Source organism: Rhynchophorus ferrugineus, unplaced genomic scaffold (genome assembly GCF_030347505.1).
Source record: "Rhynchophorus ferrugineus isolate W39M unplaced genomic scaffold, kcgeb_rfMv2 rfM3, whole genome shotgun sequence".
NCBI classification, from domain to species: domain Eukaryota; kingdom Metazoa; phylum Arthropoda; class Insecta; order Coleoptera; family Curculionidae; genus Rhynchophorus; species Rhynchophorus ferrugineus.
In genome coordinates, this window is record NW_027472582.1 from 73,716,415 (window position 1) to 73,742,034 (window position 25,620).

General features: G+C 34.2%; 1 long non-coding RNA gene across 2 annotated transcripts in view; it reads left to right on the plus strand.

Moving 5' to 3' along the window:
- LOC143192425 (uncharacterized) overlaps positions 1-25,620 on the plus strand; it is a 166,493-nt gene that overhangs the window by 115,854 nt on the left and 25,019 nt on the right. For both annotated transcript variants that reach the window (XR_013004774.1, XR_013004773.1), the window contains exons 4-5: positions 1,854-1,896; positions 21,403-21,440. This is a non-coding gene — a long non-coding RNA (uncharacterized LOC143192425). The remainder of the gene's footprint in view (positions 1-1,853; positions 1,897-21,402; positions 21,441-25,620) is intronic.

Sequence of the window (25,620 nt, forward strand, 5' to 3'; positions counted from 1 at the left end):
CAGCTTTATGTACAACCATTAACATATAAAAACTGGGAGAATATGTTTTATAAAGGATGTGGTTTTTCGAATGATGATGATGAATTTGAATAAAACTCATATGTTCCAATCAACGTTTCGATGATAATTTCTTCTGTGTAAGTTTAGCTTCAATGAATCGTTGACAGTTATTTCTTTATGCCAACAACCAAACTATAAGACATCTTCAGCCTTATAAAGAAGTCGACTAGTCTTCAATTTTTTTTAATATTCAACCTATAAAACACCCTTAAAGTCTTATGGTAATGCTGTTCCATTATAATGGATCATATCCAGCCAATACAGTTAAAACGAAACGAAAAAGCCACCACCATATACGAAAGCAGTGAAGTTGTCCTAAATATTTCCAAATATCATCACAACTGCAAGTTTTTCTGGCGTTCCCTTTTCCTTGTTTGTCATTAGATCATTAGGGTGTTGTTGATAGTTTTATATTTTGTTTATTTGATATAGACCTGCTTTTGTTAGCAAATTTAATTATTTCATAGTACCATCACTCCCCACTTGTTCAGTTTCTTGTAGCACAGTTCTTGCATCCTAACAAAATCCTGTCTAATTTCTTCTTCCCTGATTCTCTGAATTTCTCATTCTTCAACCATCACTTACAACAAATTCTAGCTACAGCTCATCTATAAAATATAAATTAAATCATTGCTAAATATATTATGTTTAAAATAAATGTCTAATTATTACCATTTACTACAATTTTTGCTACTATTCTTGATGGACAAACGTCATTGATAACTTGACTACTGCTAACACAACAAGAATCATTGCCTTCTCTGTTCCTGTAATCATTAAATTTTCTCATATAATATATAATTAATACATAATTATATCCCTATTTTTAGCTTTGGTTTCCACTATTGAAAGTGATGATTTTGATGTTAATTAGAAAGAAGGCCTGTAGGAACGCAAGAAACCAGTTCGAAGACAATTAATTCTAAGACTTATTTGAATGAAAAATCAACTGAAACCCTCAAATAGCTTTCAAGCAGCATAGCAATTGATTAATGAACGCAACATCCAAAGGGAGATAATCTTGACATGGCAGTTTCATTACCATTCATTTTATCGCATGACAAAAAAAAATCTATAGCTTGTGACTGACAACGAAAAGTGGATCTAATATGACAAAATAAAAGATTATACCAATTTTTCTGTATATATGAATCATTTGATAATAAGACTGTTGATAATATGTTAGATTCTATATTTCAATGACATTAATTCCATAAATCAACCATAGGTGATGGATTTACTCGATAATTACGTTTAATCTTGCTATTTAACGATCACTTGAACCAACTAACAAGCGCTTTGATGAAATGTCGAATTTAAGAGTTTATTTTCGAAAGCACGTGCCTTTATTTTGTCTGTGTTTAAATAGTACCCAAGTTAATTGGATATACATCATCAGTCTAGTGAGCAAGAAACAGGTCTTATAATAAGAATTACTGGTTTATATGGCATCTAGTTAATATTTCAAACAAGAACAAAATTTAACAATAATAATTACCATCCTCATTAACATCAGGTTCTTTAAGAATTATCTTTGTTATCCTTGTTAGGTAATATTTATTAGAAAAACTACATAAAAGAAGAAAGATTATATATATAATGAATTCTTAGCAACAAATATGTGCAAGAACATATTAATGTTTCTTAATGTTCAGTTTTCTTCAAAACCAGATGGTTATAAACAACTCAATAAGTAACCAAAACTGTTTTTTATAAAAATTGTTCTGAAAGCTTTTTCTATAAATTTATATTTATAGAAGGTGATCATTAACCCACGTTATTTATTATTGCAGGTGGATAACAACTGCTTCAATTATGAAGCCCTAGATATTTAAGGTAAGCATCTGATGCTAGTTGATTTAGTTTGAATTTAATTCGTGTGGCATATAATGAAACATTGGTAAATCAAGATACGGTGTAAATTTAACCAAATCAATAACCCACCAAATATAAATCCTTATAATACCTGTGTTTTATATTAAGCTGGCGAACGGGAATGATAACAAAGAACCTTGGAAACTCTCGGATAAAACTAAAATTATCGAAACATTTGTATACTGAGATGAAGTAAATGAAAATCTATGTTAAATTATTTTAGAACTGCTACTTTTTAAGATATTGGTCATAAACACGAGATGATTAAAAGGATAAGATAATACGAAGAACTAGATAAAAGCCAAGAATTCGCTTGAAAGAAAATAAAAAACAATAATATCATATAAAACAATATAATTTGAAAATTTGAAAAAAGTCTTGTAGAAAAACTTCATCTTGATATTTAGCAAAAAATACTAAATTAGTAATTGGTCTTGAATCCTGAGTTGGTCAAATGAGATAATTATTTGTTGACTGTTTGTTAACTTGTTGAATCACATACAATTTTGAAACGTATCCTTTGAAAGTTAATACTGACTAGAAATTATATAGGAACTTGTAGTGACCTATGACTCTTTAGGACACCATAGAAGTTATAATATGTGGAAAACTATTAAGAAGAACAATATATCTGCAATAAGTTATTAAAAAGTATTTTTCGGTCAAGCTCTTTTTATTAGCGTCTTTCCAAGGGTGTCTTAAATTGTTAAAATGTCACGGTATTCCAATCTTTAGTTTATGAGTAATTGTGCTAAGCGCATTTTTGTGCAATACTTTTGTTACTTTCATTGTTTGGGTCAAAAACAATTTCGTATTTTAATTATACACTGTTTCTTGATGGGAAAAAATACAGTTCAATCGAAGCAATGGCTTTAAAAGTGTTATCAGCTTCATCAGAAATCACAATAAAACGTTGGTTTGCTGACTTCAAACGATCGTGAACACAAATAAGTTGGTAACACCAGAAAACATAAAAAAATCTACAAAATCGTTTGAATGATCGAAAAGTGAAGTTGCATGAGTTAGCTAACATCGTATATACATTAAAAGAACGTGTTGGTCTTATATTGCATAAGCATTTGATTATGAAAAAGCTCTGTCCAAAGAGGGTGCCGAGTTTGCTCACTGTTGACCAAAAACAAGAACGTGTTGATGATTCTGGACAATGTTTGGACATGTTTAAACGTAAAAAAACGGAATCTTTGTATCGTTATGTGACAATGGATGCATCACTTCACTCCGAAGTCAAAATGATCGTTATCTGAGTGGACAGCAACTGATGACAGGCCTACTTTTGGGCAAGAGATAAACCGTTCCACAAAAGTGGTATTGAAATGTTAGAGTGGCACTGGATGGATTACGAGGCTCTTGATGGAGATTGCATTGATGAATAAAGCCAAATTGGAACAAAAAAAGCGCTCATTATTACCAGACCAACAAATAAACCGTCCCGTAACGAAAACCTGAAGCCCCAATATACTTTGGTCTCGAACTGATTTCCCGATAACCATTGTCATGAAAATACCGCTGAACCAGGGGCAACATTTAACCTTCTGCTGTTTGTCGTCGTCGAGTTCACTCGTAAACATCACGAAACCCGAAAGTCATGAGCGCACGCTAAAAACGAAATACATTATTTCGACCACAAATATTATCTGCAGATTGCATCGCGAGATCTATGAAGCCCCGTTTTTTTTTTTAGGAGACAATGCGTCCGCTATCTGGCGAGCGCATCTTCTTCACGCAGTTGGGGTGCATAAAGGTCTCCGCGCACAATACGGTTTGTGTGTCGTTAGGTTTTTTTTCTCGTTGACTTCTTACGCTTGTTTACGTTATGAAATAAACAGTAGTGGCAATTCAATACAGTACCATTGTTGGGGAGAAAATTTGTCGTATTCTTTGCAATAATTCAGATAATTAAGTAAAACGAAGAAACATTTTTGTTGATATTTTATTATTATGAGGGTATCTAGTCTGAAAATTTGAAAGATTATACCCATACGTGGACTCTTCAGAATTCAAGTTATTTTCAAAGATATAACTGTTTTAATGCATTTAAAATCGAAACTTTAAACGTGTTTTTCTCGAAAGTACTTTTTTGGAAGTAGTTGAGATGAAGACATCTCAAGTTGTACTAAACCGAAATACCTATATATCCTTTTATGATTTCAAAGTAATAGTAAAAGTAAAAAAATTACATAAAAAATACATATATTTTGAACGTTTTAGCTTTATCCAAAAAGTCATTTCCATTCAATTTAAGACAGCTTAATTACAATAACTATCTAGAATTTTACTAAATTGTAATGCAAGTGCAAATATTTTTATATAAGATATGGATAGATTTTCGTTTATTTCTCTCCAGAACACATATATATATATATATATATATATATATATATATATATATATAAATAAACAAATAAATAAATAAATAAATAAATATATATATATATATATATATATATATATATATATATATGTGTGTGAAAACTTTTGAAGAAGTTTGGTTTTTCTGTTGGTACAATGAAAAGTGTATTTCTGAAAAATAGTTCTGCCTCTGTTTTATATCTTAAAATGTATAACTGTTAAAACAAATTTACATTAATTTTCGTTTATTTCACCACAAAATACTACAAAACATACAAAAAAATAAACATTTTAGCCTTATCCAGAGATATAAAAGGAGATATAAGTGATAAAAAAATGTGTTCTTGCGAATTTTCATATGTTCAAGTTTTTATTATTTGCTTTAAACTAATGACAGATTATTGAAATTTACAGGAATTATAGAAAATTCTACAATAAATGGAACGGTAGTACCTTGATTGTTAAATAACATTTGATTTTTAAATTATACAGTGAAAACTCGACTATACTATTTCGACCCCATTTTGTAAAGTGCACGCTAAAATATTTTGTCTTATTGTTTAATCCTTTACTCGCAAAATGGAAAGAATGGACATGGACAAAACATTGAAACTGCTTCGTCATTGAAAATAACCATTATTTAGCAATCTATATATCCTTAACACAACTTTTTAACAGTTCATATGTTTATCATAAACTTTTCAAATACTTTAAACCTACAGTTGACATTTTAACACGGAACCACCTCCATTTATCAGCCGCAACGCTCGTATTTCCATGCTTAGCTGACAACAGACCTACTCTAATCTCGATAACGTTCTAATCTGCACCAATATAACCAGATAAGCGTGTAGATCGGCCTTATAAAATCGTAAAACTTGTTTTACATCTCTCGAACAAACTCAGAATAAAACGATAGAATTCTGATTAGCCTGTTCTCTTTTCCTTGTCTCTTTTAACGCGTTTCAGTTAATATGACAGTTGGAAAGGTGGTAATAATCTATGCGGATATCTTGTAGGAGATTGACGTACTATCACCGATACTTATTGTTGGTTTTAGTATACGTTTTATCAGTTTTTAGAATAACCAGCTATATATATAGTCTATTCAAAGTTTTGAACAAAAATGTTATCAAATATAATTTATTTTAACATTATAGTACGTCTAATACATATATTATCGAAGGAATTAAAACTACAATTAAGAATAAAGGTTTAGTAGTTTGAAGCACGATTTTTATGTAGTGGTATCCCCTTGAAGAACTAATCCACCTAATTAACAATTCTGAGAAAAGTATTTTACTTTTATTCGAGAGCATATTTACCTTTTTACGTTTAGTTCTTTTTTCCTTCGATGGTTTGTTTACTTGTTAAGTCATCTTGCTATCTGTATATTTTATTTCTTCTGCTACTATCTGTGTACATCATTCTTTATTAAACTAATCATTGAATTATGTCTAATATATTTACCATATCTACAAAACAGTATTCATTCTCTCCTCATATGTTGTAACCTAATGCTCATTACCTCAATACCTGACCTACAATACCATTTTATATAATTATATTCAATTAATTATGTACATACCTTTAGTTGTTCACACTCTCATCACTCTATCTCAGGAATTTCCAGCATTGCACAGCATTATCGCATATCCTGAAAGTTTTCTTCAGACACTTTCACTTTCCGACTCGCTGTTCAATTCAATCACTAAACTGTTAATTTCTAATCTGTCTAAAACATATTCGCGATTCAACGATTTATCAATTACTTCTTCTGTATGTCTTACCGAGTTCATCCAAACCAAAGGTGTTATGGTATACAATGATTCCTCCCACATATCCAAACAAATTTTGATGAAATATCCTTCTCGACCAACAATGTATCTGCAATTAATTATTAATAAATATAATAACCAACAAAACCTAATCGAATGCTAATGTAACTTTTACCTTTTTCCAACAATTTTTGTTAGTATCTTGCCAAGAGTGCCACAATGAACCATTTTGAAATATTCAAGTTTTATCAAGATACACAAATTCAAATAGTTTATCTTCCTTGGTCTTATTTTATGTCTGTCTTAATGTCTAAAAGTTCCATTAAACTTTTCTGAGATTTATCTTTGCACCATTTAAACCCTATGCCCTCTAAGAGTGTATGAAAGGATGCTTTACATCCCTCAAAAAGCTGCATGTCCCTTATCTACTGCTTCTTGATGGAAAAAATACTTGGCTTGTAAAGTGTTATAAGGGTTCCCTTCCACCAGAAACAACAATAAAACGTTGCTTTGCTGACTTAAAAAAGGTGGTGGTAAAGACACCGATGGTGCAGAACGCAGTGGACGTCCAAATGAGGTGGCAACACCAGAAAACTTCAATAGAACCGACGTTGTGTCATTTAGCTAACATCGTAATGATATCAAAAGGACGTGTTGGTTTTTATAATACATGAGCATTTGACTATGGGAGAGCTCTGTTCAAAGTGGATGCCGAATTTGCCCATTGTTGGCCAGAAATAAGAACGTGTTGATGATTCTGAACAGTGTTTGGTCATGTTTAAACGTAACAAAGCATAGTTTTAGGGACGATAAGTGACAATAGATCATAGTCATCTGAGTGGACAGCAACTGGTGACAGGCCTACAAAAGTGTGGCTCTTTATGGAGATTACGTTGATGAATAAAGCCACTTTTGATTTAAAATTTGTTGAATTTGTTATGGTCGGGACTTTTCAGCCCATATATTATATAAACAGGCCAAATTAATCAAAATCAGAATATATATAGAATTTATACGTATTGAAAAATTAGTTATGGTGTATGCAAATATTTGTTAAGTTTTTGGTCAAAATTTCGTTCAGAAAAATAGACTTGTGATATGGTGTGTTGTCGTGTTGACAAATTTTCATTCTACAAACTATATGTTTTTCCGGAAAATTACCCTTTCCTCTGCTTAACTTAAAAGTATTGCAGCATGATAGCTCATACAGCAAAAACCAGTCAAAGATTTGTTGGAATCACTTGGATGGAAAATTTTTATGAAAGCACCTGCCATACCCTCCAGACCTAGCTCCATCCGATGACCATCTTTAGATGGATGATGGGATGATTTTAGATGTAGATGGGACACGAGCTTGTAGACTAGCCCATTTCGAAGGAGTTAAAAAATGACTCGATAATTGGTTTAGGTCAATGGAGAAACTGATCTTTTGGAATGGTATCCATAAATAAATAGATGAGCAAGATGTATAGAATCAAAATAGTCAATACATATCAAAATGTGGTCATAATGTGTTTGCTTTAGCGAAAAATATAGAATTACCAGTACATTAAATTGACATCCAACTTATTAGCTTGATTTATCTCGGGTTGTTAAGCTAATCTTTTTAAGTTGAAATCATATCGAAGTATAATGTTCTTTTTAAATTTTTTTCGGTGTTTATATTTCTATTTCCGGAAAAGATCGCGAACATATCGAACGCAAGTTTACATAAACCGAAAACCGTTTAAAGTCGTTCGTTAAAAGTTAAAACGTCCCAACAATTTCGAGCGATTCGTCTCCCTACTCCATTACCATGCGAATGATTCGCGTGTCATTTTCTTCCGTTCCTTTTAAGGCCATTTAGATTTTCGGTTGTGTATGTCTCTTCGCATTTGTTCGACCGAACGAATCCGAAGCGAAATTAGGCGAATTTTTCGCGAGAATAAACATCAATGAGTGTTCGTTTAAGGGCCACTTTATCTCTTGAATAACGCCGAAATATTGTCGGGGCTCTAGTAAATGTAAACGTAAAAGATCTATTATGTCGAATTTATTTTAAACAGATATATTTTTCTTGTATTTCTGAGCGAAGCCGTGTCGGTGTATAACTTTATAATGTTTTCGTACTTTACCGTTTCCATTTAATGGAAATTGTTCTTCCATGGGTACCGAGCAAATCACATGAAGCTGATTGACAATTAGACATTGATTGTTCTTGATAGTTTCTTTTCTTGTGTTACTTTCTTTATTTGTTAAACTAATTTAAAATCCGAAATGGTGTTTGCCAAGAAGATGTCATTTTTACACTGATTTTTAACATAGTAGTGGATGCAATTTTATAAAAAGTTTTACATCCTACAAACGCCTTGAGTGTTTTGATGTTCGATTATATTTTTCTTTACATTTGGCTTGAGAATCAATGGAGAAAATTTCAAAAGTATTGGCCAAACACATTCAAGCGCTTGAGATGAATAACCTCAGGAGAAAAAAGTAATAAAGAAAATAGAGGAAAATACAATAGATAACGTTAACTGGATAAATAATATACAAAGAAATAAAAAAAATAATAATTGGAGTAAATAAAATGTAATGAAATTAAAAAAATAAAACTGGAATAATATGTCAACAAACTCACCATTTGATGAAACTGAGGTTCAGCGGTTTAACGCTTAGTAAAATCAACAAAATAAAAAGTAATGACTCTTACCATCGCGTCTTCACAAATAAATTATTATGACTTAGACATGTAAAGATCTTACATCTGACCGATCAAGAAAGCCAGATGTAACTTGCCATTAGTCGACTACTGAAATCATATATTTTTGAAAGAACATTTATAGTCTCGCATGAAGGGATATTCTCGACACAAACCTATTTCGGCCATCGGAGTTCCACAGGGTAATGTCTAGGGGTCACTCCTGTATCTGCTCTATACTGCTGATATCATAACAATAAAAGAAACAGTACTTGGAACATTTGCCGACGACACAGTTACCATGGCAAAAGATGTATCTCTGTCTAAGTCTGTAGAAAAAGTACAAGTAGCAGTCATCAAGATCTACAAATGAACTATAGACCGGAAAGTACAGCTTAATAGCTCCAAATCTGTCCATGTTAATTTTGCAATGAGGCGAACTAATAAAAACTTAATTATATCACTCAATGGATGCCCGATTCCTCAAGCAGAATCAGCTAAATACCTCGGAATACATCTCGATGGTAGGTTAAATTGGAAATATCATGTTAAACAATGCAAATTCGACTCAAAGTCAAGCAACTATGGTGGATAGTCGGAATATACTCTCAATATTAGTAGTAATACATTAATTTGTAAATTAAAATTGTACTAAGCATATACAGGATATTATTAATAAAAAAATAACACAGAGACTAATATTATTCCTGATTCTCAATGCATCAAATCTGATCACTCTTTGACAGATAGTCATATCCACTGTATATAGACAGATAGTCGAAGTAACCAGTAATTGCCGATCAAAAATAATGACCCAAAGAGATATTTTTGCAAGTTGAATAAAACCGACGCGAACCTAAGAACTTAACCTTAATCCAGCATACTTTCATATCAATACAAATAACCCAGATTTCTAATGGGACATATTTGACTGTGTAACTGACCCAGTGCAGGTTTTGTTTTTGTGCTCCGAGTGATTTAACTGACCTTTTGTAACGAGAATAACACGCAAAAAAGAGATTATTCATATCCTGTAAACTATCTTGGTTGGATTATAAATAACAAGTTAGAGGTACACTGAAAAAGTGGTTTAGCAACACAATACTTATATCCTGCTTGAAACTATTTTCTTGTTTTAATTGCGAGACGGATTTCGGATTATTGTGATTTTTAGTTACTTTTTAACCGACTTCGAAAAAGGAGGAATAATTGAACAAAAATATTATGAAATATAATTTGTTTTAAAATTATAGTAAATCTAAAAACTACAGTTAATTATGCAGCGATAAATTAACGGTTAGCTTAGGAGACCAGTCCAAACACAGAATTACATAAACTATTTTTATTATAAAGAATAAAAAATCTTAAAAGATTCTTCCGAGACCGTATCCTCTTTTTATTTTAGCCATCGCATTCAATTGAAGCGAGCCCAGAATAGTAGAGACGATTTTTCTTGGCGAGACGACAGGGCCGGCTTTCAATAGGAGATACTTTCCCATGGTCCGACATCATAATAAATTAACGGGCGCTTGCGGTCTTAGTATATCACGATCGGCCGTTCCTCCAAAACAACAACCGTGATGTTCTCCACGCGGATCGATACATCACGGTGGGTTTGTTTTAATGGCCGTTAGTCGATTCACCACGGGGCCGTCGCACGTTCCCAGACCTCGGCCTATTTGTTCATAAACTTCCTAGTTCGATCGGTTTTGTGCGGAAGCCTCTCCTTTTTAACCCTATTCAACAAAGGAGAGGGGGTTCTACGTTCGACTGTATATATTTTTGATGTATGTAGATCATAACAATAACATCATAACAACAAATCTATTTGCGCTTGAATCTAATGTGGCGTATTAATGCGAATGAGACAAAATCTACTCACGTGACGTTCACCATGCGTAGAAGGACTTGTCCTCCGATAAATCTTAATAATAATAAGATTTCGCAAGCAGAAAATGTTAAATATCTGGCGCACCATAACGTCCCCCGTGTTAAGTCCCCGGCCTACCAGACCGACCTACCAGTAAAACACATCTTTTTGGCAATTTTTTTTTATTCAACATAATTTCCTTCAAGGTGCGACCCTCCAACTTTTCGACACCATTTTTGTAGTACGATTTGTCCTTTGCTTGGGCCTCAGTTTCGGCGATCACGTCTTCATTCGGCGAAAATTTCTTCCCGGCGAGCGTTCTTTTGAGATCTGAGAACAGGAAATAGCCGCTGGAGGCCAGATCTGGAGAATACGGTGGAAGCAAGGAAGCAATTCGAAGTCCAATTCATGGACCATTTTTGCCATCGTTTTCACTCACTTTCGACACGGTGCATTGTCTTGGGGAAACAGCACTTTCTTTCTCTTCATATGCGGCCGTTTTTCGACGATTTCATCCTTCAAACGGTCCAATAGCGTAATGTAATAGTCCCTGTTGATCCTTTTTCAAGGTAGTCAATAAAAATTATTCCATGCGCATCCTAAAATACAAAAAAAAACAAATTTCGGGGGCGGGTTCATCGTGTACAGTCCATTCGGATGACTGTCGATTGGACTTCAGAGTGATATCTTTAGAGTGTGGGCTATTTCATTCATTTCAATTTCAATTTACTATCATTCAAAATCATTTTGTGGATTTTTTAAAAGTTTTCGTCGGTAACAACCTCTTTTGGGCGTCCACTGCGTTCGCCATCTTCGGTACTCATTTCACCACGTCTAAACTTAACATACCAATTCTTGATGGTTGATTTTCCTGGGGCAGTGTCCGGAAACTCGGCATCAAGCCAAGTTTTTGCTTCAACTGTATTTATTTCCTTCAAAAAGCAATATTTCATCAACACGCGAATTTCAACACGTGAAAATGCTATAATTCACAAACTAATGATCCGATATCTGTCAAATGTATACACGCATCTTTTGAGGGTTTGAGCTAACTAAAAACATGTGGATTTACTTCTAGTAGTGCTATCTATGTGTCAAGCCGGGGACTTTTCAATTGACCTGTTAAAGCGTAATCGACTGGGTCTTAAACTGAACCAGATATACTGTCTTATAGGGCGTAAATCCAAATTATCTTGGAATAATATGGTATAATGTATAAGTAATATAGAATAGTAATTAAATTAAGTATAAAAAAGTTTATAAGTTTAAACAGGAGATGGAATTATTGGAACGGTTTTCTTCAGTTCATTGTATAAAATAAATCCCATCAAAAACTTATTGTGCAGTGAGCAGATTGCGGAATACTTAGAGAATAATTAAAATCATAGTCATATTGTAAATTACAAAACAATGGAGAGTCTTACCTCACTGATTTGTGTTGATTATTTATTATTTCATTGAAAACTCTCTTCTTTTTAACAATCCTCAACGTAATAAAAACGTTTTATAAACCGTAAAAACCTCTCCAACTTCTCCGACGCGGGGGTTTGTGGAACCCCTCGCAGAAAAATCGACTTTTCAAACTCAATTTGCATCGAACGGAAGACCGTTAATCGCTTTCGATTCGGTTCAATTCGCATTGACCGTCGTCGTACCACCGTCCATTTTATACCTCGCCCGCCGCCAATTCCCATGGAGCTATAATCGATGGCGGTGAGCCGTCCTCGACTGGATCACGATCCGATCGATCGATATTGATGTACATAAAGAGTCACTATCGTTCGCGAGCTTTGCAAACGATAAATTACACGCTGGTTGGGCTTGTTTAGGGTTCGCGTTGCGAATTATACCACCGGTTACGTCTGTTTTAGCCGGTTACGAGTTCGAAAATGTGTAATTCGTGTTATTTGGGTGCTCTATCGGAGACCTATATGACAAAAGATTGGTAATTGGGATAATTATCGACGGCTAAATTGATTTATTGATTTACATTATGTAGAAATTAAGATAACAAGAAATTAGGAATTTCAGACCTAAGTGTAGGTTTTCTCGATGTAAAGACTTTCTGCAAGTTTTGACGTTTTCTATGTTTTTTTTTATTAATTACGTCTTACATTCGATATGCTTAGTACAATCTTAATATACAAATTAATTTATTAGTACTTTAGGGTAAATTATATCGCTCGGTGAATGGAGGTAAGACGAAATGAAATAGTGGCATTACATTATGGACCATTATTTATTGAAGTAATATAAAATTGTAGCAGTGTTACCTGATGACGAGGCTTGGGCAGTCGATGGTGGCACGTCTAAACCAAACGATGGTCGATTACTGAATCATCCGAAATACCCTTCAATAACCTCCCAGATAAACGTCCCAGGGTTACCAGCTATTCGTTATCGTGTTCTAGTTGGCGCTGCTGGCACCCCGCCCGTGTTCGACAGAAAAGCCCTGAGGGGTATAGCCTAAATAACTTCTTTACAATTACGTACAAACAATCAGTTGTCTGTAGGTCCTCATAATATTCAGAGAAATATCCTCTCCTTATAGAACTCCTTACCGTTGAAGAGTCGTGCCTTCTGTCACATCATTTCAACAATAACATTATATATAAATCTAGTTTTTTTAGATAAAAAAAATGTGAAGTCATTCTACATGCCTTTGACATTTGAGGGTTTACCTCAATTTCACCGAATTCCTCCATCCAATACTGACTTCTTTCTATATATATATATTCACTCTTATATATATATATATATATATATATATATTCGGTTTCATCGTCGGTTAAAAGTAAAGTTCAGTACTAAGAGGCCTCAGTTCATCTTCTATATTACAAAATCGACGTTTAACTGGCAAATAAGACGTCCGAAACAACGCTAGACATCGGTAAAGTCGAGGAAGTACATATACCTCGTACATGTACCCCGCCAGTGTTCGACAGAAAAGCCCTGAGGGGTATAGCCTAAATAACTTCTTTACAATTACGTACAAACAATCAGTTGTCTGTAGGTCCTCATAATATTCAGAGAAATATCCTCTCCTTATAGAACTCCTTACCGTTGAAGAGTCGTGCCTTCTGTCACATCAGTTCAACAATAACATTATACATAAATCTAGTTTTTTTAGATAAAAAAATATGTGAAATTATTCTACATGCCTATGACATTTGAGGGTTTACCTCAATTTCACCGAATTCCTCCAACCAATACTGACTTTGGATTTCACTCTTTCGAATATATATATATATATATATATTCGGTATATATATATATATATATATATATATATATATATTCGGTTTCATCGTCGGTTAAAAGTAAAGTTCAGTACTAAGAGGCCTCAGTTCATCTTCTATATTACAAAATCGACGTTTAACTGGCAAATAAGACGTCCGAAACGACGCTGGACATCGGTAAAGTCGAGGAAGTACATATACCTCGTATTTTAGAGCCGGTCTTCTCGGTAGTTCGCTCGTAAATCACAAACGTAGCAAAACGGACTTATTGTACTGTATGTTGGAACTCGAACGTAACGATTAATTATTCTCGAGTCGTATCTCTTCGCCCACTGCATACAATGGCCGTTTTCAACACCGTGCCGACTGACAACCGCGTGTCATTTCATTGCGATGTTGCCGACATGTCGGCCTCGAGCCGTGATGGGAGGATATGGGATTGTTTACCCGTTCTGTGTTCCCTTTCGACTGCTGATCTCCGATCAAAAGTGATGAATCCGGAATGGCGCGAGATGCAAATTGGCGGAGACCGTGACCGAAAGCAATTAGATTTGTGACGAGACGTTGATTAATTCCCTTCGAAGTTGCTCTTTTAATAAGGTTTCATAGAAATACTCGGGTATGGTAACGAATGGGAATATACACGACGTCGATTATGAAAATTCGATTAATTATGAGTAAGTTCTTGTGAAAAATGCGTTTTTTCTTAAAAATTTTGTCATTCGCGGTACATCGCCTCTTTCTGTCTCAATATCCGGCTTCGATCGAAGTCTTTTTCTCTTCCGAAGTATTTCTCTGATACAACGTGGGCAAAATCCCGCTACCATTTTGATTGCCTATAACTTTTCTTAAAGAAAAGATAAGTGAGTTTGGTTTTCATAAAAACTTTATTTGGTCTTTACATTTTTTTTTTCGTTATAATTGAAAAAATATATCGGCTAAATGGTGACCGTGGTTCGCTATGCAACTTTCGGCTCTTTTCTCTTAAGGCATTTTTCATGACACCTTGCAGCATCTGCGGTTGAATTTCTTCAATTTTGTGACGAATATTGTCTTTAAGATGTTGAATCGTTTGGTGCTTTTTCACATAAACGTTTGATTAAAAAAGTCTGGTGCTGTTAAATCCAGAGATCTAGTTGGTCATGCTAAATCGCCACTTCGCGAAATTGTTGAACGAGCTATTTTTGCTGTGGCCCCATCTCGCTCAAACCACATGTCCACTAGTCCTTGCTCTTCCATTCCAGGCAGAAGAAAATTTCGAATCACGTCTTGGTACCATTCACCAATAACAGTAACAGCAACACCTTGGTCATTTAAAAAAAAAAAGGTTGTGTACGAATGTTCGTCGGGTCGGTCAGTCGGTCGAAATGTGTGGCTGCCGCTTCGATTATTTGTCAGAACACTCACTACTATTTTTGGAAGGAATCAACACGAGAACTGAAAACACTGGTTGAAGAAATGCTGTTTATTTTTAATATTACATTATACATGTGGTCGACGGGAGAATTGAAAGGATATTAGGTTAGGTAGAGGAAGTACGGTAGCGCTGTGGAAGTGGTACTATTACAAGGGGGCGGAGAAGAGAAAAGAGAACGAGACGTCGTCGTGATGGTTTTTTATCGCCTGGGACTGCATGGTACCAATCCACCGGCGTTGCCAACCTTTGTACTTGCTGGTGGTGAATTCGTGGTGGCCTAAAGGGTCGTGGCGGTCGCCACAGTTGTTTACAGCGTACATTTGTTTTTAGTGGATGCAATTATGTTTCATGAATTAATTGAGGATTCTGTGTTCCCCAAAATCGACTGTTGTGTTTATTGACGGGGCCACTGAGAAGAAAATGATCGCTCATTATCAATTTAGACGAAAAATCTTCAATTTCACCAGAAACCACTAACTCAGAAAACTTTAATCAACATAACCCAATGATTTCAGCAACTGTATATCAATGTCATTGCAATTATCCGTTAGTCAGAAAAACATTTCAATGTAATGGAATAGAATAAGAATGTTATATTCATTTAAAATGTTATATTAACAGATGACGCAAATAAAACATATCGTAGCGACTATAGACAGTTTCCAGAACGTTCATAGGGCATTTTGCCTTTGCGAGAGACCATCAGTTACTAAAACAAATAATTATCATATAAATAATTTGTTTCGTAAACTAAAGTAACATCTTATTCTAATTGTTATCGAGTTTATTTTTGTATGTACAAACCAGATGTTGTCTATCAGATCAGGTACAATATCAGAGGGTTAAAGCCACTTAAACGTCCGCCATAAGGGAAACCTTCTAAGCTGGACAAATGGCGTGATCTATTTCTTTTTGCGACAGGTGGCTGACCATTCTCAGAACGAGTCTACTAAAGTTCTTGAATCGATACAGCGACTAAATGCAGTAATTATAGGGAGTTCGATTCACCTCGAATAATTAAGAGTAATTTTTAACAAATCAACCAATTTTTATTATGGTTGTGTCGTCATAACTGACGAAATTAATTTGTAGCCAAAAGAAGATTTCACTCTAAACGCAGATCTGAAGGAAAGATTAAAATATGTTTATTCTCTTTAGATAGATTGATAGATGAATTGTTTGGAATTATACACATTATTTAATAACCTTTGTCATCTTGGAGAACCTCTTTTGGTGGATGGTCTTCGGGCTTGCCGGATCGGGAACGCTTCTGACAGTGATCTGATGTGGTAATTTTTGGAGAGTGCTGACGTTGCAGGGAATTTCTTGTATAATGAGAAAACGAACCGTCTTATATCTGGGGTGTCAGTTCCCCGATGAATTTGGGTATTTATGACAAAGCATGGCTGTTCCATTAGTTCTGATGTAACAAACCGATACCAAGTGTTAGATTCATATAACATGACGGTTCTGATAAACAACTTGTAAAGCAAAACGTTAATCATCAGAGACAATTTACTTTTCCTGTAGAAGAGAGGGTTAAGCACTCTGGCGACACCGTATCCTTTGGAGATCATTTTATTTATCTGTGTTGACCTTAGGAATCTACGTTCAAAGATGAGGCCGAGGTATGAGACTTTTTACACTCCGATGGTAGGTACGGATGTCTCTTTTATTGTGATAGATTATGGCCTGGGTTTTTTGGGGGTTGATTTGCAACCTCCACTCCAACCATGGGACTGTAGCATTTAATTGAATTTGAAGTTTTCTCTGAGCGGCATCTAGATAACGAGTACTGGCGAAGAAAGCTCTGTCATCCGCGTATTGGGTGGTTTCAACATCTTTCTTCATTGGAATGTCTGACATAAAGAAGTGGAATAACGCTGGGGCTCATGGGGAACCTTGGGAGACTCCTGCTGTGGCGGATTTGGGATCAAAATAGACAATAAACTGTAAGCCTTTATAAGCAGTTGAAGGAACTTCAGTGATGATTTTTTGAGACCTGTTGCTTCGAAATAACTGAATATATAGCAACCGTGCTGTTAGAGCAGCGTAACTGTTAATTATATATGATACACAACCATTTGTTTACCAGAAGTGCTTTGTGAAATACGAAAGATTCATCACCATAAGTTAATCATCATAGATCATATTCTGAAAAACACTAAAGCTATTTTTTTATAAATTAGTGCATCATTATGCTCGAAATGTAAATAAGAACCCTCTACACCTTTCATAATATTGTTATCATATGTTCCCTCAAAATCATTTACCGTTGCATAACCTTGGTAAAATAGTTTAAATTAAAGGTAATGAATGCAATCAGACAACCTACAATTTCGTCTAGATTCATTACGGTACATTTTTAGTAAACTTTAAGTAAAAAAATATTCTTAATACATAATAAATAATTACAGAATATTCCACTTCCTTTATTCCCAAGCATGATTGAAATATATTATCGTTTTCGCTTCAATGTTTATATCAAAAACAACCCGATGGCACATATTGTTGCCAAAACAAGGAAAATAAATAAAATAAACTCAACGCTTCATCAAAAGGAGATAACTTTAACTTATTTCCTAAGTATATAGGTTTTTCAAGTTTTTTTTTGTGGTATTTTCGGCCTTTTTTCCATTCGCTATACGTAGGCAACTCAGCATGCTAAAATATGTCACGTCTCGTAACATCAGGGATCGCATTGTTCTTTATCAACGATTTGGAACGCGTTGTTTTATTTTACCTACTGCTACCGACATGCATGATGGTTGACTAACCATTTTGTTTGATACATAAAAAATGTATAATTCGGTAATGCAATACTCACTTTTAGTATACAAAAACCTTTAATGTTAGTATTAATTGAAAATTGTTAAAAAATAATTTATATTATCCCTAATAAATCGCTTTAAAGGTACATTTTAGTCACACAGTTACGCTGTAATAACTATAGTACGTTTGTATGTTATGAGTAAATATACGATCAAATAATTTTATAACATAGCATGTGGTTACTTCTTGCAATATGCATTAAAATCTATATGGAAATGCTTAAAAGGAAATCCTTACACCACCTGCTGTCCAGTAGCACTTGGACACATTCTTATATGCCCTAATAAAGCAAAACACTTCAAAACTCAGAATTCTTATGCCATCTAATAGTTGAAAAAGAATCTTATCAGAGACATACAGTTACTATGAAATTAAAAAAAATAATGTAAATAACTCTCTTAATGCTTCGGCAGAGGTTTTTTCTCTTCTCTGAAACATTTCTTTGATATATTCATCCCAGGCTCGCTTAGGTCGCCCTCTGATTTTCATCCTCTTCATCCTTCCTTCCCATATTATTTTCACCTATCTTGCTCTCCATGTACCAGTCCCAATTAACTCCAATTACATACTCTTCGACTAATTCAATATTAAGGGACTATCAATATTAAGTACTATTAAGTGCCTACTACTTAAAATCAGTATTTTAGATGAGTATCTACTGTATGAATTTGCTCGTACATCTCCATGGCTGTACACTACAGAGTTATCCTTAAAAATTTATTAGATACAATAAAGTTATCTTCTGGGCTATCTGGGCATCCCTACCCAGTTCCTCAAGCAGAATCAACTAAATACCTTGGCATAGTATATTAAGTTGGAAACATCACATTAGACAAAAACCAGAGCAGATCAGAATAAAAATAAAAACACAGAGGAAATCAGAAGATTGAAGCGAACCAAACCAAACGAACTAGTTTAGTGTGTAAGTGTATTTTTAACTTTAGCTGAAGTAGTTTAGTTTTATTTTAATTTCGAAAATAAATATTGATGTATTAAGCCCGTACTTGTCATGCTTGAGTATTAATGCAGGTGCAGCATAACAATAGTAATCAATTAATTTATAAGTTAAGATTATACTCAGAATATCTAATGTAAAAGGTAATTAATTCTGAAAAATCTATTAGAAGACTGTTGCATACATGATCTGCAATCTCCAATACCGAAATATAAAAAACAACCATCATATTAATGAAAGAATTGATATTGACTATATAACGCTTTTCTAAAAATGTTTATAAAACTATAGTTACATAAAAAATATTTCAGTGAATAGAAATAAAACGTTGTTCGATCAGATTTAAACGAGAACTATAGATGGATTTGCATGACGTCCGGTGCCATACAATTTTACGTTCATAGTAACTCGGTAAAAAGCCCAGATATCACCACAACAAACAGGCATTCGAACCGAATATTTCCGCGCTATTCTAACCGACTCCGTTTACAGTTAGCGATCTGTTTAAATTTCGTCGATTCGTGGTTCTCACATTTTTCACGCTATTTTTTGCCGTTCCCCAGTCCTAACCAGAAACGTTAAAATGCAACTCATTGCGTTTTTATGCCGTTAGTTGACGCGTCGGATGAGATTTTCCGTGTTTTTTCGCAAGGATTTGTTTTATTTATGCGAAGATACTGCGCTGAGTATTATTGTGTGTTATGAAACAACAGAGTTATGTTTGATTTTGATAAATGTTCAAAGAAAGAACGTATACAAAGGAAAAACTAATTGCCTAGATATGAATGTCACACATTTTTGGCGCATGAATATCAAAGCACTTTACTGGTGAGTCGGAAGATGCTCCTCACTTAACCTAATATCAAAGAGATTGGTTAATCAGTCAATTAAAAATCTTATTTGGAACCATGGGGTGCGAATATGTGGTTGCACTAAAACATCAAACCGACTAGTAATCCAACGCTTCCAAAACCTTCTTGCATTACTTACTAAAACTTATTTCTACAGATGTATTATTTATGAAGTTACTCAAGAACATAAACTAATGCGAATAATGGATAACTCACAGCAAATCAGAAGATTGAAGCTAACCGAGAGTTTATTAAGAGTTGAAATTGAAATTGAATGAAATAGCTCTAAAGTAACTCTAAAGATATCAACTGAGCGTGTACATCATATCATTCACGAATATTTCGGCATGAGAAAGCTCTGTACAAAGTGGGTGCCGCGCGAGCTCACTTTTGACCAAAAACATCGACGAGTTAATGATTCGGAGCAGTGTTTGAAGATGATCAAGCGTAACGAACTCGAGTTTTTGCGTCGATATGTGACAATGGATGAAACATAGCTCCATCATTTCACTCCGAAGTCCAATCGACAGTCCTCCGAGTTAACTACACACAATGAACCCGCTCTATAGCGTCGGAAAACGCAATAGTCAACTGGTAAGGTTATGGCGTCTGTATTTTGGGATGCGCATCGAATAGTTTTCGTTGACTACCTTAAAAAAGGATGGTCCAACAACAGCGACTATCACATAGCGTTATTGGGCCGTTTTGACGAATTTGACGGCCGCATTTGAAGAAAAAGAAAGTGCTGCTTCACCAAGACAATGTACCGTGTCATAACTCAGTGAAAACGATGACAAAAATGCATGAATTGGGCTTCGAATTGCCTCCTCTTCAACCGTATTCTCCAAATCGGGCCCCCAGCGACTATTTCCTGTTCTCAGATCACAAAATGCTCGCTGGGAAGAAATGTTCGTCAAATGAAGAGGTGATCGCCGAAACTGAGGCCTATTTTGAAGCAAAAGACAAATCGTACTACAAAAATGGTATCGAAAAGTTGGAAGGTCGCTATAATCAATGTATCACCCTTGAGGGGAATTATGTTGAATAAAAAAGAACTAATTTTGCCAAAAAATGTGTTTTACTATGGTAGGCCGGGGACTTTTCAATTGACCTGTTAATAAATTAAGACCATACTAAGCATATCTAATGTCACTATCAATAGAATCAAGTAATTTACAATTACAAGACCCATTACCTTATTATTTGATATAATACTCATTTGTTACCAACAGTTTTAGAACATTAATAGCGTTCATACCTTTTTTGTCTGACACATCACAGTTTAGTGCTTCCTGCATAAGTACTGAAAGGGTTGAATGAGTACAAGTATAATCAAAAAATGTTCAATAAGATATTAATTCTAACCTATATATATTTCTCAATAAATTGAAGTAATTGTATTTGATTGTAACTGAAATATAACGAAATATAATTTAAAAAACTTGAATGGCCTTTTTACGTATCTTTTTTTGTTGCAGACCTTCCCCATCGTCTTTCTTTCAATTTTAAACATAATGTAAGTATTTTTCAATATTTTAATAAGTATGGTTTTTAATATTAAGTGAGTTTTGATTAAACATAATCATAGTTTATAGTAAAATTATATTTTAACTATTGATTTATTGTATAAATGCCTTATATCATTTAATACTATCGCTTAAGATGTATTGATATCAAGATAACATAATAATCAGTTTTACCGTACTATTAAAAACGGCAGTGGTATATCTAAGCTACGAAATCAAAGCTACGTAACCAATTGTTACATATTTATTGTTAATAAAGAATGTCTGTATACTCCTTTGGTCTACACATCCAGAAATATTGTTGTTATTGTTTAAAAAGTACAACAAAAAAAACGACAATTTATCTTCTTTATTGAAAGAATTACACAAATACCTCAGATTATTGTTTTGCTTCATCTTGAAATTTAAATAAACAGACAAATGACCGAAATAAAGGTTGTAAACTTACTTGTATTCTGACAATGACGTTTAAATTGATTTTTGAATGGCCAAAGCAGAAGAATGTTTCCAAAAGCATTTTCTAGTATTTCTCCGAATAAATATATAATTTATGTGTTACAAAGCTTCAAAATTTGAGTAATGATGGCGGGTTTCAATTTGTACTCTTCATAAAATGCGACAAAAATGTTTAAAGTAATTCAAATAAGATTTTAAAAATACATAAGTGATGACTTTTATCGCTCAGAGGGGACACTTTCCATACTAACAGTTATCTCTGAACTAATTGTATTAAATTGTGCTTTTATATGCTACAAACTACTCACCGTTTTCATATATTTCATAAATTTAAACTTGTATAGAACTAATTTCAAGGTATGTAGATACTTTCTTTTCGGCGTGTCCAAAATGGCTTTTCTTTTATTTGGAATAAAGTTAGTTATAGTGCCCATACTAATATTCAGTGTAGCTACAACAGAATAAAAATATTTCCAGTTGAAGCCCTAGTAGTTTAATGTTTAATAGTATCAGTGCTTACCTTCTCTAACACATTTTACTGGTAAGAAGCGGCCGCCATTCCCTCGTTCCTTTTCGAACTTATTTATTGGGAACGAAATATGTTTCTTACTGAATATTTATTAGTACCAACATTTTCAATCAGAGTAGTCACAAATGTGAAGCAGTGATTTGCTTGTTTATAAACTTTTATTATCACTAATGTTTTGAAGAATTTTTCAGACATATGACAACCGAAAGACTTTTGCTAGCTGATTCGGTTACATATTCTAACGTATCAAACTGCATTGTATTTCTTTCTAACGAGAAGGAAAATATTGTCTAGTATTAAAATGAATTTACAAACTGCAAGAGCCAATACATTATACATCTTGATGATGTGAGTTCACTGCTACTGTAAATAGAATATAACACATGAGCTGACCAGGCCTAACACATAGATGGCGCCATTTTTATTGCCTTCACCAGTTTTTCAATTAGTATTAACCTTCAAAAGAAATTTAATGATATTCTCATAAGTTTGTGAGTTATTATGTGAAGAATGACATTACTTTGGTTATTTTCAAAACAATTGATCAAAAAAAATTTGGTGTTTTAATTTTACATTGCTTATCAATGGGAAAAAATACTCTTCAAGCGAAGCGATGGTTTGAAAAGTGTTATAAGGACTCCGCTCCATCAGAAACAACAATAGAACGTTGGTTTCCTGACTTCAAACATGGTCGTAAAGACACTGAACGTAAAATCACTACACGGAGTCAAAACAATCGTCATCTGAGTGGACAGCAGCTGGTGAGCCTCGTCCAAAGCGCCCGAAAGCACACCAATCGTCTGGAAAGGTTATGGCCTCGGTTTATTTTGGGATGTACGTAGTGTAATATTGATCCACTATATTGAGAAGGGAAATACCATCAATAGTGAATAGTAAATAGCATTATCGGAGCGTTTGAAAGCCCAATGATGTTATGCCCGGGACTTTTCTGGCCATGTGTTGTTCATAATATTTTGTCCATCCCTTCTAGAACATTGATTCAAACAATTGGAATCATTGTACTATCATGTCTCAAAACTATAATCATTTAAACATATTTACAAGTGTAGATTTAATAGGTTATTTCTCTCAGCGTTTAAAGGGTCTTTTCAATGAGTTTTAATGACTCAAATATGCAACTTAATGTTGAAACTAACGACCACGCAACTACGGAGGCATGTCAAAGAATCGGCTCCAGGTTATCGATCGGCAATGAATCCGGGTGAATCTTTACGACCCATATTATGGAAGCATGTCGGCCATTAAAGCCGACTAAATTTCTATTTTCGAAATTGGAATTGTCGCGTCTCCTTGGCTCGTAATTTCCGTAGTTGCGTTTTACGACGTTTCACAACGAATTTAATGGTAAACGCGGCCGGTTATTACGGAGCCTGCGTCAAATTGATACAAAATATTTCATTAGTTTGGAAAGCTTCTTTTAATAATGCAAGCGAACAAGCAGACAAGACGGTGCCATACCATGTTCTTTATTGGGTTAAAACCGTCCGGTTATTTTTCAACAAAACGACTTTTGTTGGAAGAATAATTCGAGAGGAAAGGTCATCAATATCTTGTTAAACAATTTGAGTCTAGAACAACAAGATCCACAACTTTATAATATATAATTGTAGAATTAAGCAAGAAGAAATAAAGAAATCAGAGCAAGTACCTATATCAACTGTATACCAGCAATATCGCAAATCACGAGTATGAACCAATTGCAATTTCTGGTAACAACACTGTAGTTATTGTTATAAGAAACGAATATGAAGAAACTGCTGAGAAACTCTATCGATAGAAGTAATAATACTTGCACGTCAAAAGAAACGAGAAGAGCTTAACAAACAAAAAGCATGAGGCATTTTTCAAATGGATATTATTGACCAATCCATCGCCAAATTTGCCAATCGCCAAGAACAAAGGTTACTCAACCATGTAAACGTCAAACGTGTTGTATTAAATACTAAAAAATCTACTCTATTTTTTTTAACAAAATATAAAAGTTAATGTCAGAATGTCTCGTTAAATATATTATTTTTCTAAAATAAAATACATTCATAAAGCAAATAACCTAGCTGTAAATTTGGCAACATCGACTTTTAGCATTTCGGCTTGCGGCGAGTAGATTGCGTCGACGAATATACGAATAGTTCCGAAAGTAGCCGAATCTTCGGACCACGATGATTTTTATACTGTATACTGATGGGCCCTCATTGTTATATACCTATATTTAAGTTATTATCAAGTTAAATCATAGGTTAGAATTGGTTGTTTTATTGAATGAATTAAATAGCGATATCCCATGACGATTTAGTTCGGTTTAAAATTTCAGTTTCGCATCTTCGTACTTTGTTGGCCTTCTATATGAAACAATTTAAAGATAAATTACTATTAGCGGACCAAACTAATCAAATACCTTACAGCGTCGAAAGTGTAAACTAACGCAACTAACCGAACTGTTAAGTCTTCATCACATTCGCGACAATAAACACAAAAAAGACTTCCAGTTCCGTTAGAGGAGGTTTTCGGCGACAGTGCCCCTCCGGCGATGCGACCGCATAGCTCCTGCGTCCGATTCAAATGTATTTCCTGTCCCTGTCCGAGTGTCATTTGATCCGTGGCGTGAGTTGGTTTTTTTTGTTCTTTTTTAGCCGACCGGAGCGGTCCCGTTCGACAAATTTACGATCTACCATCGCGCGACCACAGTTAGAGCGAACTTCTTTGTTTCCGTTTGTTATTCTCGCTTGAAATTATGCTCATTGTCTTTTTCTTTGGCAGGAATGCATTAGATTATTAAAAATCGGAATTTAGAGACAGTATGGCAATGTATTTTCAAAAGAAGACAAAGAAACAACACATAAATGGCGCTAGTTGTATTGCATTCACCGCATTTTTAGTTAGTACTAACTATCAAAAGAAAGCTGTCAAAAACTCATGATATTCTACTCATAAGTTTGTGATTTATTGTGCTAAGAGTGACACTACTTTTATTATTTTCAAAACAATGGATCAAAAACAATTTCGTGTTTTAACGTGTAACACGAAATAGTCGCTGAGGGCCAGATCTGGAGAATGCGGTGGATAATGAAGCAATTCGAAGCCCAATTCATGGATGTTTGCCATCATTGTCTTGGTTGCGATGCGACTGTTTTTCGGCAATTTCGTCCTTCAAACGACCCAATAAC